The sequence below is a fragment of the Rhodnius prolixus genome, unplaced genomic scaffold (assembly GCF_049639745.1).
Source record: "Rhodnius prolixus isolate KJV_2025 unplaced genomic scaffold, Rpr scaffold_2, whole genome shotgun sequence".
NCBI lineage: Eukaryota > Metazoa > Arthropoda > Insecta > Hemiptera > Reduviidae > Rhodnius > Rhodnius prolixus.
The window spans coordinates 48,205,429-48,219,509 of record NW_027411592.1 but is presented as its reverse complement, the minus strand read 5'-3'; the positions used below and the strand labels follow the sequence as shown (position 1 = coordinate 48,219,509).

Genomic DNA, 14,081 nt, shown 5'->3' with positions numbered 1-14,081 from the left:
CATTTTTACGTAAATTATAATACTATTCTTACCTCATACTTGGAATTACGGATATTTGATGCACACATGATTCAATATTATGTCAGTTTTAGACATTCGTACATGTTTCAAGACAGGCTCATACCATTATTTAGTTACATAAATAAATACCAGGTTTTATGGATGCAATTTCCCTGGGCTCACTCTCAAGGTGTTGACTTGGACAATGTTCTTTCGTAAGAGACACTGCCCATGTAAGAGAAAATTTAAAGGCCGGCGACTGGGTTCAAAAGCATGGTAATCCAATCATCTACCCACTGAGTTAATTTGTACCCTTGGGTTAATTATTTTGTCAGTTTCATTATGATAAAGCAAAGAATGGAGAGTTCATTAAGTCCTCAATTATAACGTAAGTATGGATGTTGATAGGACTTAATATGGTTAAGTGTACCCGACATTGTTGAAGCTTCTGTAAAGCTTTTTAATTTGATTCATGTTTGATAAAATCTAATTTAATTGAGGTAGAAGTTAGATGATGCGATATTTTTAGTGGTATACGATCAAGAGGAATCAAGCTAATGGCTTTTCCTACTCCTAATGCCCCATTAAACTTCCTTGTCAGCTAACATAAACAAATTCTATTCATAGGACTTCTTTGTCCCTAAAAAAAATATAACAAACTAATCATCACCTTAAAATGATGCCAAATTTCAAAATGGAGTTTAACAATTTGTATCCATAAAAAAAATACGGAAGTTGCAAAAATAGAAAACAAACAACATTTATTTATACATTTCGAAAATTTCCATGGTCAGTATTTAGTTATTTAAAATAGAGCTGTGATTTATCTAACCAGAGGAGCTACTTCCATGATCGCTCTCAATCTGTTGCATTCTGTATGTGACGATCTAGGGGCGACACTATTTATAGGTTCCGAAAAAAAAACACATTGAGCTATAAGAGGTGCTGGGTTCCATATTGAAATCGCATTTGAGAATCTATCAGCATTTGAATTATTTGATTCACTAAATTGACTGATAATTCTTCATTTGATCTATAGATTTTCAGATATATATGAATATTACTGCATGATATTTAGAAGCAGATAATCATTGACGCAGGGACCTTAATTCTAAAAATACCTTTCAGTGTAGATATCAACTTACTAAGGTGACGTACATTATTATTACTATTACAGTCATTCATTGAAATTAATGAATGGAAATATCAATAAACCGTTTCGCATTTATTGTAAATACTACATTCTAAATCACATGGAAATTGTAATAACTTGTGAATAATTTTTGAATCAAGCCAAATCTAAAAATACTCGCCAGGGGGATCCAGTAATGTCAGTTTGTATTTAGTTTCTTAATTGAATAAGTATTACTCTTTAATTACCCTAGTATAGTAATAAAAATGGAAAACAAACACCTAAAAATAAGAACCAAAACAAATAAACCCATTTGATAAATTTATTTGTTATAGATAAATGAGGGTTAAAATTAAAATAACTTAAGATGAAATAATTCAACAAAAATTTGAGATGTAAATACATTTTTGTTTTTTCATTTGCACACATGTTGCAAGCTTTTTTTTCGCGCAATTTGTTCAATTAAGAAAAAACACGAGTACAACCTTTAATTGTTTATTTCCTTAATTAAATGTGGCGAGAGATAAAAACTTTTCAACGAGTTTGCAAAAAATAAAAAAAAAATACGTTTTTCGAAAAATAATTAAATTAATGTCTTTTGAACTTATACTTTCTGCGAGAGCACCAGTTAATTGGGGAGCCAATTCTTCCAAAATCGTGTGAAAATTGTTTGTAAAGGCGCGGTTAGAATTTCAAATTGAAAGCTAAGTAAATTCGACCATTTCACGCAGGTTAAACTGAATTCAAAGCAGGTTAAATTTTCTTGAAAAGGTTCCCTAGGATTTCCTTAAGTCACTAGCTGTGTGCTATTTTCCACAGATCAAGAATAATTATTATTATTTGGAAATAGATATTGGTTGAATAAATAGTCAAAATAGTTAGGAATGAAAATGCGTTCTTAATGTTTCAAACGAATCTAAATTTAAGCGCAGCAAAGTATAACTACATTAAAGAAGAAGACATTAAAGGGTAAAGGATGAATTAGAGGGTAACTTAAACCAGGGTTTCACCATTAAATCGGGAAAATAAATCGATATCTACCTTATTTTACCAGAAGCGCCATTTAGATGGTGGTAAACATGAGAGTTACCGACCGCCGTAACTATATTATAAACTTCTTCTTTTTTCGTAGGGGAGTAAGACATATCAGTAGAACGATCGATAGAAATAAATCGATATCAACATTGTTAGATGTGATGTTCTATTTACAAAATAAATTGTAAGTTTAAAAAAAGTGGTTTACTTCTAGCTTTTTTTAAAAAAATAACCCTTATCTCTAATTATAAAATTTAACTTTATCTGCAGAGACAATTTATTATTGTATGATACGCGTGTATTAAAAGATTTTTGTAGGCGGATAAACAAGTACCTTGGAGATAACTGAATGTTTGAAGATTATTATTATTTTAATAATGTAGCCATTTAATACTTTGTTTGAGCAAACAAAATTATTTTACCCACTTGAGTTCTTCTTTCAAGTATCATACATCTTCCCAGCAAAAGTATCTGATCATTCTGTTTTTTGGTCATCCATTATCTTGATGCGTCTTAACTTGTGAACATCAAATTTCAACTTCTCAAAGTTGCTAAATGATTGTAACATTCCTCTTTTAGGCAGCAGCAATAAGTAAAACAAAAAAAAACTACCGTTATATAATACATATATGGAGGTTGATGATTAAATTTTTCTCAGTATGTGCTGCATTTTATACGTTTATAGACTCTCCATTTTTATTGGCTGCAGTCCAAGGTTGGTGTACGCACAAGGCTCTGTTTCTGCTGTTCACGTGGTCTCTTCCAACCAAGACATACTTGACATGTCTTCCATAGTTTATTCCTTTACGTCTATTTGAGCGATAGATAAATCCGTTCAAAGAATGAAGAAAGCGACTCTTTTAGGTTAAAGTTTGGTAAACACTTAATTCAAAATAATTTTCTATTTTAAAGGAAACTTTAATACAGTCCGAACATGTTTATGTACATTTAGTAGGAAAATTGTTGCTTTATTATCAAAATTAACAGAACATTTTTTCTATAGCTCTGAAGATTGAAAAGAATTGATACAACGGCCAGGTAAAAAAGTAATTTTTGTTCTTTCCTGATCATCCAGAACCCCCCCCCCCCAAAATATTCTAATTTATTAAAGTAAGAAAAATAATCATTCAACTGTTTTCAACTTCCTAGACGATTTTAACTTCTTTTCTATCATTCAAGTTCTTAATTACTGACGCCCACCAACCCAAGTTGTGATTCAGACTCCAAAAATAAATTTGAAAGATTAAAAATAGAAATTCTCATCGGAAACTGATAAATTTAACGAGACCGGTTTTCTTGCATCTGAGAGAAACAGTAAATCGGGAAAATTCTAAAAGATTTATTTAATGAAATGAATTAAACAAAAAAAACACCAACGTCAGAATGAAAGATAAATAATTTATGCAAATTTAAAACCTCTGTCATCGCATTGTGATTTATGTTTCTAACGCCATTGAAATGGTCCACAAGCTATTCGTATTTAAGAAATAACCACTCAGTTTGTAATTATCTATTTGTCTGTTGAGATGTAGGCTAATATAAGTTTTGATGCAGCTTATTCCATTTCGTAAGTAATATTTTTTTTTTTAATTACTGAAACTGTAAGGATGTCTAAAAAAAAAAAGAAGCATGTTGGCAATCTAGTTTCATTTGATTAATTTTTCCACTTTGCTAGTAGAAAGTAGTTTGAATTTCTCCATATTTATGTTCCATTTATGAGTAGATCAACGAAAAGAGGTGTCATCATTGATAAACACAAACATTGAGGGGGAGATGAGGCAAAACAAACTTTGAACTTAAGTAATGTAAAAAAAGAAGAAAAAAAAAACAAACATAACTGACCTATTTTAAAGGCAATAGTTTTTATAACTCGGAAATAATTAATACATCATGAGCAAGGTTTAAATATTATAGATAAATCACTGAGAGTGTAACTAGTTGATTTTATCAGCTTACATCAAATGAAATTTATCAGCTGACAATATTCATTTCGGTTCACAATTTTCAACTAAACACAAAACCATCAACATCAGTTTCTCATAAAACTAGCGGTATCTAAATCAATGCAACAGCAGTATCTACATCAATGAAAGTGAAGTGCCCAAACCATCACGTATCCAACTTAATAAGCAACAAATAAAATGAAAATATACTATTCTATTGGAAAGTAAAAACTAATAAAAATAGTTTTTTAAGTTGTGCAATAACTAATGATATAACCTTATCGCTGCAAAGGTAATAATTACGTTATCATGTGAAGAGGAAAAAGTGAATTATATCCAGATTGTTATCAAGTAAATTAGTCGCCAACCAATTAAAATTGTACAATATTAAGAACAAACAAAAATAAACCAATAAGTTCTGGAGATTAAATGTAGCTGAAACTTGCGAACGTAGCTTAAAAAAGAAATCAGAATTACGAATTATAAGATGGAACTCTTGGTTTCAAGCTTACTAATCGGGCTATTAATTGTATATTGACTGGTTCTTGTTGCAACGAATATTGCATTCAAGACAGATATGTTATCTAATTTCCTGTTTCTGAATTATCGTATCTGTTAACACGTACTCTAAGGTGGTTTTGTTTAATCTAAGATGGATGATGATGATGCTTTAATTTTTTATTTGGGATATCTGGTAACAAAATTCATTTTAGAGATGTATAGGGGAGCTTGCAACTCAAGGCTTACCACACACAATCTTAATCTCTAATCAATCACCTAACATCTGAGTTTAATGGTGTGTTTGTTGTAGGAGCAACTCATAAGTTCGACTTATAATTTATTTATTAGCTAGCATCCTTACTGGGGAAAGTGGGCCAGTAAAGTAAAAACGTCTAACTACCAATTAGGTATTGCAGACAGGAGCGAAAGCACATACTTTACTATTAACAATTTTGTTTAGCAAGTTAAAAGTGGTAAATCAACACTTCTTAACCACAATGTCAACTCCTGGCCCATAACTTCCTTCCACAGGTAATTTGGCGTCCTTTTAAGTATATCAGCTAAGAAGTATTGTGGTACTGGGTTCGATGTTTGGTTTTTATTTTATGGAATAATAAAAAGAATTGTAAAGAATCTTCGCTGATCGCCACCGCTCACAACATCTAATTTAGTAGTTAGACTAGGCACTACTTTACTCAAGTATATCAGCCTAAAAACAGTTCAATAATTTACACATGGCCTATAAATTTATTTGATTCTTCAGCTATTTGGGTTTATCGCACCCAAAGGGCATCTCTAGTTAGCCCATTTCACGTTATGAATGTCATGCTGCGAAAGATACGCGAGCCCTCCATCTCATATAACTGGTAATAAGAGGGACTGGCTATAAGATCTCAGGCGTTCCACTTTATCTGCATGAAATGTTTTTAGCTTCTTTGCAACTGTTTCGAAGACGGCTCCACTTAAAGACTTCAGTAATTAGTAATACGTGGAAATAGAAAGGGGATCGAGCAGATTACTATAATCATCTTAGCGATGTGTTCGCCATTACTATCGCTCAGTTTCGAGGAGTAAATACCAGTAATCGATCATACAAAATAAAAACTAGAACATTTATTATACACTCCAGATATTTGGAGAAGAAACCTACCCAATGGTTAAATATAAAATAGCCTAGAATGGGTTTAGAAGTTATTATTTAGACGCAGAACGCACTATATATTCCACAAGATAAATGCTAACAGGTTGAGTATGTTCTCATACTATTTATTCGACGGATTTCCAACAAACCTACTTATAGGTCATCTAGTAACACTATAACACTAGCAGAACATCAACTTTTTTTAATATTACAATTTAATACAGCAAAATAACAATTTTTGTTCATTCTAATAAATTTAAATAATATCCTTTAAAGTCTAACGTTAACTGTCCAATTCTCCGCATCTTTATGCGCTCTGATTTTGTAAAATTCTAAAAGAAATTACTAGTAAACAATCGCTTGGTTTCACTGAGTTTAGTTTCGTGTTGTGCGCAGGAAATCAGCACATTCATGGCTTCTTTAATCATAAATAACTTGAGATTTAGTGAGGTTTCACTGGGTTTTTTTTCAGTCACTCTTCTAAATTAAATCTATTCGTATAAGTGCAAATTAACTGCCTAAACTTGACTTATATTACACTTTATAAGAATCTAATCAAATAAAGATTTACAAAAACTTGAGCTGCTAAAGGGCGTTATCGGTGCATTTACAAAATTTGGTGAAACTTCCTTAAGGTTATGCAAGTTTTTGTTTTTCTGCTGTTTTCAGCTCTTTATGGACTGTTTTTTGCGAAATGACGGTATACAAATATTAAAACAAACTGGTGAAACTGAAAGAAAATTATTTAAAGAGTTTTCTGAAGTATGAGGGGATGGAATGCCTATATAGCTTAAAACTTGGCGTTCAGTTTAAGCATCGCCTGAAGTTACAACAAAATCATCGTCAGAATTTCAATTTCACTAGTAGTATTATTTTACTGGAGGAATTTTTCAGTTTAACGGATTAGCTTTGTAAAAATGGGTTCTAATATTTTCTCTTCAATGTGCTAAAACGTGCGACCTAATCCTTAGAACGGTATGCCCTAATGTCTCTCTTTATTTCCGTAACTTGGTGTTTTCACAAAGTGGAAGACGAGACTAGTTCTTGAGTAGTCTACGCTAAGGTAACCTGTCCATTACAGCATTAGGTATAATCTGAGCAATCGCCTATTAATACTCAAGAATTGTTGAAGAAGATAAAAGGCCCTTTTCTATGGAGCAAAGAAATAGTCATTTAGGCCAGCATGAACGTTCAAGTCCAAAAGCAACAGCTTCCGAAGTTCAAGGCAAATATCGATGGGTCTCGATCTAAGCTGAGCGCCAAGAGTGAAAGTAGTTAGCTCAGAGCATATAGTATATGCAGAACATAAAACTGTAAAAAGGAAAAAACCGCCTCTGAAATTCTGAAATGACGCAATCATTTGAGATAAGAATGATGTCTACTGATTCTTTAAGAGCGGAAGAGAATGAGCTAAGGGGAAACCATGGTTTTTAGACAAAAAAGAATGGTTTTCTGCTTCTGGACTTATAATTGGACCAACACAATCAGCATCTTTTGCCTCTGACACCACAATTTGTCGCCATTTCCTTAAAAAATAAATAAAAAACACTGAACTATTTACTTCCACAGATATTTCCGTAAACCTCAAGAGTGTTTTTTCCTTTAAAACGCCATTATTTCCTATCCTCCCGTTATTCTAACGATTTTACTAAAAAAATAAGTAGCAACTATTTTGAAAACCATGTCACATTCATAAAAGTAAATATTGTGGTCAACCAATTATCTTGGTATCTGAGGTTTCGGATAGATTTTTTTTTCACATTAATTTTGTAAACAGTAACACTATCGATTTATTTCTATTTTTCAATCAAATCTAGGTTACTCAATCGCCTACCTTTTTCTCTAGTATCATAAATTGTTATTAATTTTCTCCTTAAATGCTTCATTACTTTAAGCAAAACTGGTTACTTTCTTCCAAACAATGTACGGATTCTCTTGGTATTGTAAAACTAATTTTTAAAGAATTCTTTAATTATATTTTTAATTTTTAGTTATAATCAAGTATAGAATTTTGGTAATTCGCCAACAATTAATCATGCCAAATGCGTTATACCTAAATTACCACTTTCTAGTGTCCCCTTAATATGTATATAAATTAATTATAAAGCTATAATTATAATTATAGTTTCGTAAAAGATGCAGTTTGCAAAAGTAATTAATTTAAAAAAAAAAAAGCATAAAAATGACGAACCCTATTTTGGCAGGTTGTTTAAATTGACGCAGAAATCGTAAATATTTGTCTATGACGCTGAAATTGTAAATATTTGTCTAAATTATTTAGAAATACTGATAATATCTATGCAATTGACATAATGATAATGTCACTCATAATGAAATTTTGACAAAGAAAATTATTTCATTTACAATTAAAAAAAAAAAAAAATAAAAGTTAAAAGTGCGATTCAATATTGATTTAACAAGAGCGATGTACTTGCGTAGCGTCCACAGTCAAGGATTTTCCCCTACTACGATTGTAAATATTTACAGAGAGAGGTGAACACTGCAATTATTGAAAAGGTACACCTTGCAATTTCGAGTCATTGTATGTATCCAAGGTGACCAATGAAGAAGAAATTTGTAAATAATAATTACATTCGCTAGGTAAACAATAATTGCTATTGCTACACTATATTTTTTATTAAAAATAATAATAATAATAATAGTAAGACGATTAGGTGAGTTTAAGAAACAAGTTGTAATACATTATTTTTTTTTCTTATTGCGTCGACAACTTCATGAGGTTTTTTTTTTTAAAGGCATGTTTAAAGAATAAGATTATAAAATAAAGATGCGCAGAAGATTGATCCCTCTCACCAACAATGAAGATAAGAACAGGTAATAACCTTGAGTTCAGTTGTTGTTGTTCTGGTTGCCACACAGGTGGTAGATCTTACAATACATTTAAATGTAATTATAGAGGAAAACAAAATCATCCAGTCACGCAGACTTTCTTTTGGAATCAATATTTCATCAAAAACTATATGAAGTGAATAGATTTATCTACAAGTGAGTGGGTAAACATTCAGAAAACACAATATCTTCCCATAAAGTGGTAGATGTTTACTGTCGAATTGATGACTGAATTGGTCATCGATTCTCTGCAAATATGAGCTTTCTAATGTCCAAATATTTCATTTTTAAATCTGAGAAACTCTCTATATGCTATGCACATCTAACACGAAGACTAGATTATACCCAGAAATTGTATTAAAAGAAATTAGTAATATTCTACTATAACTTTGAATGATTTTCAAAAACAGTTTACCCGAACAATAAATGTAAATTCAAGAATTTAAAAGGTGCAAGAAAATTGTACATTTTGATTGTAAAACTAATATTAACACACAATATTCACACAATATGGAACCTTTAGAACAATTAATTTAGAAATAATATTAGGTGAATTTAAAGAAATTACGAATTGAACAGATCAAGAAAGTCGGTAATTTACGTTATGTGGGATAGGGTCGGAAACTTAGTACTAAACTTTTAATATTTTTAATTGAAAAACAAAACAAGAACCTATTAAACCACTCAACCATTTCACAGTAAACTACAAAATGATAAAAACTCCCTTACATATACAAAAAAAAAAATAGTAATAACAATGAAGTTAAAACTAACAATAGAAATTAAGCTGTTCAGTAGGTTAGAACTGAATCTGATAAGGCGAGCAGCAGGCTTTATAGTTTTATTTGAACAAATAGAGTACAAAAGTAGAAGCAAACAATAAAAAATATGTATATTCCCTACAATTGGCAAAAGAAAGTATGGTTATAACCATATGGAATCATCTTATTATAATACGTATTTTAGAATTTGGATTACCAACGGAAGTACTGGTAAGGATCCCCAAGATAAGTTTTAAGGAATTGATATATCTCTCCATCTCTCTCTGAATGTGTGTCGAGACAGAAAGAGGTCACATAACTTAGTCATAAGAGAGGGTGCTCTATTTATAGAGCAATATTTTTTTTTTTAACAAAAATTGTGCCCAAATTGTGTTTTTTAAAAAATTATGAAAAAATCTTAATATTGAAAAACAGGAACACCTATCTTTCATAATCTTTTCCTCTTTTGATTTCCTTTACCTTTTCTTTTTTTGTACATATATAAAGAGCATCTTTATCCTTGCTAAATAAGAGCAATAATGCAGATTAAGTAAGCCTTGGAGTACTGTGAAGTTAAACTAACTTTTAAAGTGCAATTCTAATTATTGCGAGATTCGAAATTGTTGCCAAAATTCCAAATTTGAAGGTAACGCCATTGACCACAGAAGTGTTATTTTAATTTTTCTTTTTCAAATTTTTTTTTACTTTAATTTATTAATTTTACTACTTATTTCTTTATTTTTTTAACGAAAAACTATACAATAATTTTAATTTAGTTTGTAACTATTCTGAAAAGTACTTACTTCAAAAATAACTTTTACTAATATAAATATATATGATTAAAAATTGTTCACAGCCGATTGTTATTTTGTTCTTACCTTTAGGCTAGAAATTATAATGACAATAACTTAAACTTTATGATGTTTCAATCGTTTACAAAAGTAGGACAAGTTTGAACTGCTGAACTAGCAGGAGAAAGACTGACCCCCTTATTCTAAGCTAAAATCCATAATTTTGCATTATTTAACATAAAACTATCTGAAATTCATTGTTATGTTCAATTGTAATGATCCTTGTTTTCCACGTTTACGCTAACACATCAAAAGTTATAGAAAATGATAAAGAACAACGTAAGTATTATCAATTAACAATGCAGAGAACGAGCTTAATAGTTTAGATTGCTTAAAAATAAACGTAATAGAAACAGACCTTACACTCTATCTCTCGAAACTCGGCTTGAATTAAATTTTTTTTTTTTTTTTAATTTTTAAAGTTTTTGTGGAATCATCTTTTTAATACGGATTTCTTAAGTATTGAATCATTTTTAACTTTGTACTAGATAAGAATTAAATTTTAGGGAGGACTCCCGTTTTTGACTTTTTTGGATTTCAGTGTAGCAGTTATGTACAGTTTGAGCAGAAAGTAAGTATAGAATTGCGGGAGTTTTATGTTTTTAAGAAATTTTGATCAGTCTCGAGCAGATAAAGAACAATCTGTTTGAAAAAACGAGTTACTATATGTACAAATTTATTTATATATATATATTTATACATATATTAACATTTAACAAATAAAGTAATGAGATACTAATAGCCAAGGGCTACTGCAACCCCAAAATCCATCCAAAAACTTAATCAAAAATTAAATCAATTCTCTTGTACTTTAATAAAAGCAAATTCGTGGACGTCTAAGAGTTCGCGTATAAATGACATTTATACAACATACAATTTATTTATGTAACTGTAGAAATCAAAGAATCAATATCACCCAATATACGTCAGAATCAATATACGTCATAATGGCAACCTGAATCCTAAAGATTCATTGACTACGTTTTATTTATATATTCTATTTCAACAACAGTTTTATGTCTCATCTAATTTAGATTAAGTGTATAACAAAATATCATTACGTACGACCGATTGTTGGTAACCTAAGCTGTATTTATACAATTCCAAATTTATAAGAGCTTATTGATCTGTATGAGAATTTTTTTTTTATTATTGGTGTACTGACGTTCATTTACAAATTCTAGGTTAGTTTCAGGAACTACTTAATATACATAGTTACAAATATTACAATACTTTCCTTTTAATAAAATGACTAACATTCCTCATAAGTTCTCATCAACTAAAGCTAGTAACTATCTTCCATTAAATAACTTATATATTAATTTTTATTAATCATTTTAATATACGAATATTAATTATTTTAGTAAATTTTATACACATTATAAAACTATTCAAGACAATTTTAATTATTGTTAATACAGCAATAATATTCGTAAAAACAATAGAGAAATCAATTTATTCTTTAGAGGCGCCACAACTAGTTTAAGGCGCAAGATCCTGCAATGCTAAGGTGTATTGCGGGTTACTATAAATTAATACGAAATATGTATAATATATCTTCGGGTCTTTGGCCCTGGCCACAGTTAGGCAGGTACTTATTATTTTTACAAAAGAGATTTTATAGATAATCGTGGACTTCTAGAAGTTCGCTTAAACAATTATAGGGGCGCCAAATTATTGATTACATACCCCTCGACACCAGTTTTATTTCGCAGAATCCTAGCTAAAATCACCTAATTTTAGTTTGGAAAATATTGCCACATTTTTTCGTTTTTTAATTTTAATTATATAAATCCTAATTATTTCAATTTGTACGATTTGATGGCTGATAAAAATTTAGCGTAAATCAATAATAAATTTTTCTTTTTCCTTCCTTTTTTATAAATTTAAGGAAGTGAATATTTTAAGTGCCATTAACTTTTACTCGCACAGGTTAATAGCCTTAAGTAAAAGTATTGTACTTTAATATACATATATATTTTTAATTATTCAATACTCTGATAATAATACTCGTAATACTCTATTTACTCTAATAAAGTAAAGCATGTTCTTTAAATAAGGGCATTTTCATATAATTATTATACCATAAAGAAAAATTGGCTAACAAAACAATCTGGTACGAACCGACATAAACACGAATTTCCCTTTACTATGTTCTGAAATTTCTAACTCACAGATCAAACTGTATGAGTCATATTTAATTATTATCATTTTCAAAGTAATCCACCCACCATTTTATTCTCAGAAATACTCTTAATCTAATTTTAGGAAAAATGTTTAAGATAAAAATTGTAAATTTATACGATGAACTTTTGGGGGAAATTTTATGGGGAATTTAGAAAAAATGTTATTTCTATAGCTTTATGAAATCGATGACGAGTGAAGTGTTAGATTTTTGTTTTGCCATATTTAATCGAAAGAGTATTTTGATTACACCCTACTGTCTTGCAATTGAGTATAAATTTATATTTTTTTTTTAGTTTAAAAGGAGTATTCAGGATTATCATTTGAAAATAATAATACACAATGATAATATAATCAGGCTCCATGTTTGTTTTATAACTTAAAAACAATCTTCGTTCATTCAATTTCGTTGCTAGCATTGCCAAAATTTTTACAGTAAATGCACTGTACCTTACCTAACGGAAAAAGCTGTCCAACACTACCTGAAATAGGCTTTTTCTTACTTTGCCACTATTATTTATTATCTGGTGTCTTCTTACGATTAAGTTGTATTCATAATGCGATTTTTTAAAAAAACTGTCAATATCGCTTTGGTAAAATATTTTAATAGCGTTTCGATTTAAAATTTACCAAAAATCATTGAGGCTAATAATAGAATAAAATAAATAGTATAATTTATATTTTGTCGCTAATTAAATTTTTTTTATTTTTCATTTTTGCAAAGAAACTAGTTTTTGCAGAACACCAGTAAACTAGGACTAGTACTTTTGCAAAAAATAAAACAAATAATTATGTAGTTTATAGCAAAAAAAAAATGTATATTTATTTGATATTAATGCGATATATGTATGTATATTTGTCTTATTTTTATTTGTATTTTTTAAATTGAGATGATAATTAAAAATGTAGAAAGGTGGGTTATTTTTATAAATTAACCAAATTATCAAATAACTGTAATTTAAATCAAATAATTATTTTTGAATAAAAGCGGACAGTAAGCAATAAAACAAGCCCGTGATACTAACATTATAGGGTTTTAAATTATTACATTCATTATTTAAATCCTGAAATTTTTTTTAATAACTCTATAAAGCCAAAATACTGCACTTAAAAGCATCTATATAATATATAAAAGAAAAGTAGCGTTCTTTCAAATAGGCCCGTTAATATAACCGGCACTGTACACGAGGGTAAGATATTGCATCAGCCAAATGAACATATCGATTCAATACATAGTGTTAACCATACTGCAACCCGCTCTTATTTCAAATTTTATATTTCGATTTTGTACAAATGTTGACATAAATTTTTTAAATTTTAAAACTTAATATTATTTACTTTACTAACTAGTTTTTTAATAATTACTAAGCGAATAATAGAAATTTAATAAACATAATAAGAGAAAACTATAAATTGTGGAAATTAATAATAAAAACAGGTGTAAAACTATATATTTACTAACCTGTGAGAAAAAAAGTCGAAATATGTACACAAATGGCACCCCTAACGAAGTTCACTCGGCACGAACTAAGGGCAGACTACAAATAAGACTTACCACGTTCGACCGTAGTAGTAACAGTATTGTATAAAAGTGGGGGGAAAACACATTCAAAGCCCATGGCGTCACAGCAACCACGTGGGTATGTCCAACACCTTACTGACATCAGAGCAATATGTCTAATG

At 29.7% G+C, this 14,081-nt stretch overlaps 1 protein-coding gene across 1 annotated transcript in view; it reads right to left on the bottom strand.

Annotated features, from left to right (window-relative positions):
• Positions 1 to 13,999, bottom strand: part of path (solute carrier family 36 member pathetic) — a 64,343-nt gene extending 50,344 nt beyond the window's left edge. The window contains exon 1 of the mRNA XM_074119670.1: positions 13,861 to 13,999. The gene's annotated coding sequence lies outside the window, so the exon portion shown is untranslated. The remainder of the gene's footprint in view (positions 1 to 13,860) is intronic.
• Positions 14,000 to 14,081: the final 82 nt, after the last annotated feature.